A 6,146-nucleotide genomic window follows, 5' to 3' on the forward strand; every position below is an offset into this window, starting at 1 on the left:
CATCACAACTAACCCCGACTTTAACTTGAAGATTTACGGAAAAAATAGAGGATTTTTGTGAACAAGCCCGACAAGCTTTCTGATCCGGGATCTTAAAAACCCGACTTTCGTACCTAGATATTTAAAGGCTTCAAGGGTTTTGTGAATAATCCCTTTCATGAAGATGTGTTTTGACGATGACATATATCGTAGTATTTGATTCGAAAATTGAACTCTCAAATATGTTTCCGGATTAATAAACGGAAAAATTAAAGAACTTCTTGGCTTTATGAATGTACCTAAAGCCCTCACTAAGGTTTGAACCTTCCATGATACTATCTTTATTTAGTTTAAATTCCTTTTTGAAATCGTTTAATTCGTTTCATTCAATTGAAGTAAAAACTGATTTTAATTGTATATGAAAAGCCTTTTAGCATTAAGTTGGTAAACTAATTTCAAAACCATTATTTATCCTTTAAAGGCAATGCGAATACTCTTGAAGAGTACTTGCACCGTAGTGTGTCTTTCCACCCCAAGTTGGAAAATAAGTAATCAAAATTGGGGCTATGAACTCACCGCCGATGACGGTAGGCTCGGTCAGCCTACCTGAGGCGACGACCCAGGCGCCTGCGCCTGCTTCCGCTGGACCAGTTGCTCACTCCTTTGAGCCGACTGTTCCAGCCGAGATAACGTCACCGCCGGTGGTAAGTGCGATTTTTACAGCATCTTTCACCGAGCCGGCGGTTACGATTGCTGCAGATTCTGCGGCGGCGACCCCGACGGCGACCACGGCGGCCGCTACTATGCCTCCGCCACCGGCAACGACGGCCGGCCCATCAGGTACGCGCAGGGCTTCTCGTCAATCTTTGCCACCTTCCCATCTGCCTGACCTTTTGGATGGGTTTCCTTTGGGTTCAGGTGATGGGTTCGGCGGCTATCGGCCTGTTATAGACCCTACAGGTGCGTAGGGTTCCTTTGGCCCTTTTTCACTTTTATTTTTTATCATCTTTTCCTAACTGCTTTTTTGTTTTTTGCAGTGTCGGATTCCAATGAAGTGTATGTTCCGCGATGGAACATACGCCGAGGAACAACCCTTCGTACCCCTGTGGAGTGCGTGGAATGGGCGCGCCACGCTGCTCCCCATGGTGCGTTGGGGGAAGCCATGGCTAGCTACCAGGAGGGTAGGCTAACCAATGAGCTTCGGGTTCTCCAGGCCCGGATGCAGCCGCGCGTCGAGCTGCTTTGTCGTGAAAACGACAAGTTAAAAGCAGCTCGCGCCAAAGACGTATCTCAAGCGCGGGCTCTTCGGGAGGAGAACCAAAAGTTGGCCGCAGCTGCTGCGGAGAAGGAGAAGGCCTTCAAGGCCCTCGAGGTTGAGGTTCAAGCGCGACTCGAGGCCCGCTCCAAGGCTGCCCAAGCTGTTAACGAACAGCTTCGGCTGGCTAAGGAGACTGCGAGGAACGCAACCGAGAGGGCCACCAAGGCTGAAGCCGTTGCTGAGCCTTTACGCGTGGAGAACGAGGAGCTCAAGGCCAAATTGGAGGCTCTCCAACGTGCTCATGATGCCTTGGCGATGGAGGATGCCAAGAAACTTCAAGAGATCCTGGACCAGAGGGGCGTGCTTGATCACACCGAGCGGAAGCTTAAGGGCGTTGAAGAGGCTGCTGCAAAGGAAGTGCTACTTGCCAACCTTAACAAAAGCGAAGCCGAACGCGCCTGCACCCAAGCTCAAGCCGCCCTCCAAGAAGCTCTGGTTGCCAAGGAATGGCTTCTTCGAGAAGCGTTGCCTCAGGTATGTTCGGTTTTACGTCTTTACGCTTTCCTTTGTTCATAGAAAAGGTGTTTGACACTTGTATTTTCTTTGTAGGTTGTGCATCGGGTCTTCTCAGAGACTACTTACGATGATGCTATGAGCGCAGCCCTCAACGCTTCTCACGAGGATGGGGAACGGGCCGGCTTCCTGCTTGGTCTAGGGTTCGTTGAGAAAGGCTTCCCGCCTTCCAACTTCCCTTTGTACAATGTTGATACTGAAGCCATATACGACCAAGCAGTAAATCAATACGCCGCCTTCCCGCATCCAGTGGTGGAGAAGGTGAACCAAGTAGCTGCTGATGATGATGGGTTAGCTATCCTCAAAGCTTTCCTTGAACTGCCACGCTCTACCGATGGGGCTGGTCCAAGTGGAAGTGGCCCTGAAGCCTGATCCTGAAGATCCCTTCCCACTGCTAGGATAGTTTTGTACAGATGTATTTTTCTTTTCGTAGGCGGGTAGTTACCCAGCCATTCTTGTAATAATTCGTTTGTGAAATACAAATCTTTTTGCGTATAAGATTGTTATTTCCTTTGGGTTTCTTGCTTTATAAACTTATGACTTGCATACTTAGTTTAAATTAGCAATTTTCCAAGTGTAGAATAAGTTAACCTGTTGAACGTGGTTGATAATGGGTTAAAGTTTTGCTTCCTCTTTCGTGATTGTGCGGGTAGAACCGTCACTTGCACTTAGTAGGATGGCTAAACTTTAACCTTCATCTGACCTGCGTGTAGGTTTTCCTCATCTTTTGAGGATAAGTTAACCTTTGAACGTGGTTGATAATAGGTGTGAAGTTTTGCTTCCTCTTTCGTGATTGTGCGGGTAGAACCGTCACTTGCACTTAGTAGGATGGCAAAACTTTACCCATATCTGACCTGCGTGTAGGTTTTCCTCATCCTTTGAGGATAAGTTAACCTTTGAACGTGGTTGATAATAGGTGAAGTTTTGCTTCCTCTTTCGTGATTGTGCGGGTAAAACCGTCACTTGCACTTAGTAGGATGGCAAAACTTTACCCATATCTGACCTGCGTGTAGGTTTTCCTCATCTTTTGAGGATAAGTTAACCTTTGAACGTGGTTGATAATAGGTGTGAAGTTTTGCTTCCTCTTTCGTGATTGTGCGGGTAGAACCGTCACTTGCACTTAGTAGGATGGCAAAACTTTACCCATATCTGACCTGCGTGTAGGTTTTTCTCATCCTTTGAGGATAAGTTAACCTTTGAACGTGGTTGATAATAGGTGAAGTTTTGCTTCCTCTTTAGTGATTGTGCGGGTAGAACCGTCACTTGCACTTAGTAGGATGGCAAAACTTTACCCATATCTGACCTGCGTGTAGGTTTTCCTCATCCCTTTGAGAATTTTGTTTTGAACCGTTCGACGCGCGGTTGTTAATAGGTTATTGTTCAGTTTCCTCATTATGATTCGTGCGGATAGACCGGCACTTTCATTTTTGGGTGCTGAACCTTTCCCCTTCAACTGACCTGCGTGAAGGTTTTTTCACATTATTGGGTTTGTGCGGGTAGAACCGCCTTCCCACGCAACGACTTCTCATAATGTGAATATCGTCATATTAGTGCAGAAAAAGTAAAATCATCAGCTTCGATGTTCTAAAGAGAATCATTTCCATTAGAAGTGGCTCTTGGCCTTCTTTACAAATTGGAATTGATTTACATGCAAACTGTGTAAATGAGCTCCCTTCCATATTGTTGGGATGGGAGTGCCATCGAGCCGATACGCACCTGGTTCGGGATCTCGTTCTTTACGCAGCATGTAGTCTCGATATTGAAGCTGGAATTTTTATTCGTGTTTTCCCCAGCTGGGGTTCTACACGCACCCGCCTGCTCAGCCTTTATTGCGCCACGAGGTGCGCGAGCGTCCCATCTCTGACAAATGCTTCAACCATGTCTTTTACGTCTATGCATTCTTCAGTGTTGTGGCCTTTTGTCTTGTGAAAGTCACAGTATTTGCTCCGATCAGCATCGTGACGATGTCGGATTATTGGAGGCTTTGGCCACGGGAGCTCTTCAGTGGCGAATATCTCAGTGACGCTTTTGGTGAGTGGCGTCCATCTGGAGTTTCGGTGCGGCTGTACATTATCCCTTCCGCCCAATCGATGTTGCAAGCCGGATGAGGTGTCAAAGTTTACCCTTGACTGCCAAATGCCTAGCTTCCGCTTTTTATTTAATCGGGCGGTGAGGACATTGTCTTCTCTCGTCTTCTGAGTGTAGAGGTTTGTGCTCTGTGGGAGATCTCTACCCAGTTGCTTTTCCGTTTCCGCATAGCGTTTTGCTGCTGTCATGATGGCATCCCATGTGGATGGCATGCCATCTTTACCCGTTAGGGTGCGAATGAGCTCTGGGTCATGCGCGCCCTGGATGAAGGCAGCGCGAACAAGATCTTCACTGATATTGCCCAAACTTAGCTTCTTTGAGTTGAAGCGAGTGATGAAGTTTGGCAGAGATTCATCTTCTTCTCGTATGCATTTGAGGATTGTCCATTGCTCCTCGGTATACTTCCGTTGCTGGCTGAAGTGTTGGCTAAACTTCTGCTGGAAGTCTGCCCAGTCGTAGATGTGGTTGACCGGTAGACGATCAAACCAAGCTCTAGCAGCCCCAACAAGCGTCATTTGGAACATGTAGCACCACGTGGGTTCCGTCCAATTGCTGACGGTTGCCCCCGCTATGAACCTGTTCAAATGATCGTCTGGATCAGATATACCGTCATATGTGCCTATGTTAGGCATTTGTTTGGCACTCTTTGGGGCGATTGCTTCTGCAATGTCCCTTGCAAACTTGGACGTTCCTGCATTTGCAACGTTTGGTCTGAACGTTTTGGAGAAGTCTCGTGGACTTCCACCTGTGCTTTTTGGTTTGAAGGCTTGTCCAAAATGCCTTTTCGGTTGGGATTCCATTTCCTTACGCTTCCCTTTTGCCCTATGGCGAGGGTTCGCGTCGGAGTCGGATTCCTCCGAGTCATCCTCCCAGTATTCGAATTCGTCGGCCTGTTGTACGGAACGCAAGCGTTCGTTCAACTCGGCCTGGAATTCCTTTTGTCGTGCCTCCGCCCATGCCTTGACTTCATCGAGAGTTTGGCGGGGGAGTCTTCGTTTCTCAACCTGGGTATCCGTGGATCCCAGTAGGCGATCATTTACTGCACTTGCCCCAGCATGAGTAACTGGGGTAGTGTTCGTAAAATTTACTTCACTTGCCCCGGCTTGGGTAACCGGGGTAGTGTTTGTAAAAACTGTGTTACCGGTATTCCCCCCAGTAGCTGGGGTCGTGGTTACCGGAATTTCTCTAACCATCTTTGTAGAAGTTTGAAAAAACTGGAGAAAAATGTAGTTCTAGCTTTATGCACGGATGGCGCCAATGAAGAAACACTAACCGGACCCCGGACAGATTACTGGTAACCTGGGGGTTGGATAGCTGTTCCCCACGAGGGGTTAGACCCTTGGAAGATGGTTCTTCTGATAAACTGCAAAACAGATACCGTGAGCTCGTCACTGAGAAGGGGGGGGTTCCTCCTTGTGACCACCCTCCGGCGTGAGAATCAGACTAGATTGCTCTTTAAATATAAAAGTATATTAAGAGATTGCTAGAGCAGATATCAGGTATAATATGATGATAATGTGATAAGATATGATAAGATGAGATGGTCATACCATTTGTGGTATTTATAGCCGAAGGTAGGTTTCCAAGGAGGTATGGCCGGCTGCAACAGTGTTCCTGTTCCACCAACAGTAGCCTACGCACGTGCCCTGCTGGTAGTTGGTGGGTAGGTAGCGGCTGATAGCGACCAGGCCTGCTGTATACTATTCCTTTTCCACCAACTATCAGCTACGCACGTGGTATGACAAGAGTTGGTGAGTAGGCAGCGGCTAATAGTGACATACAGTGTAGGAGCATGCTGCTCGCCATACTGTTGTCTATAAGCTGTCGTATCTTTAGTCAGATCTTTTTCCCATACCTCGTCAGGTACAGTACAGAAGATCTTCCCGTATCGTACGGACTGGCTTATTTGGGCGGGAGTATTCCCCCTCCCGCCCTTGTGCGGGATTGTTCCCGGCTTCGCTCATTCCTTCAGGTGACACTGAACGATTGAGAGCTAAGTGCCTTGTGCGTGTAGCCTTGCTGCGCGGGTGGCCTTCCCTAATGGCTTGTATCCGAGGCTTCGGGGACAGGCGGAGTCCTTCACCATTGGGAGGCATTTCCTGCGGGACCAGCTTGCGTACTGCGCGTAAGGACGTCACGTCTCTGAGCATGGTTGGTCCTGCGGATCCAGTTGGTTTCTGCGCAGACGTCCCTGTTTGAGGTGAGTCTTGCGGGTCCAACTGGGCTCTGCTGGGACCTACCTCTTCAA

This window comes from Bidens hawaiensis, unplaced genomic scaffold, assembly GCF_021521415.1.
Source record: "Bidens hawaiensis isolate Kalapana, Puna unplaced genomic scaffold, B.hawaiensis_p1.1 tig00019471_1, whole genome shotgun sequence".
Classification (NCBI taxonomy): Eukaryota; Viridiplantae; Streptophyta; class Magnoliopsida; order Asterales; family Asteraceae; genus Bidens; species Bidens hawaiensis.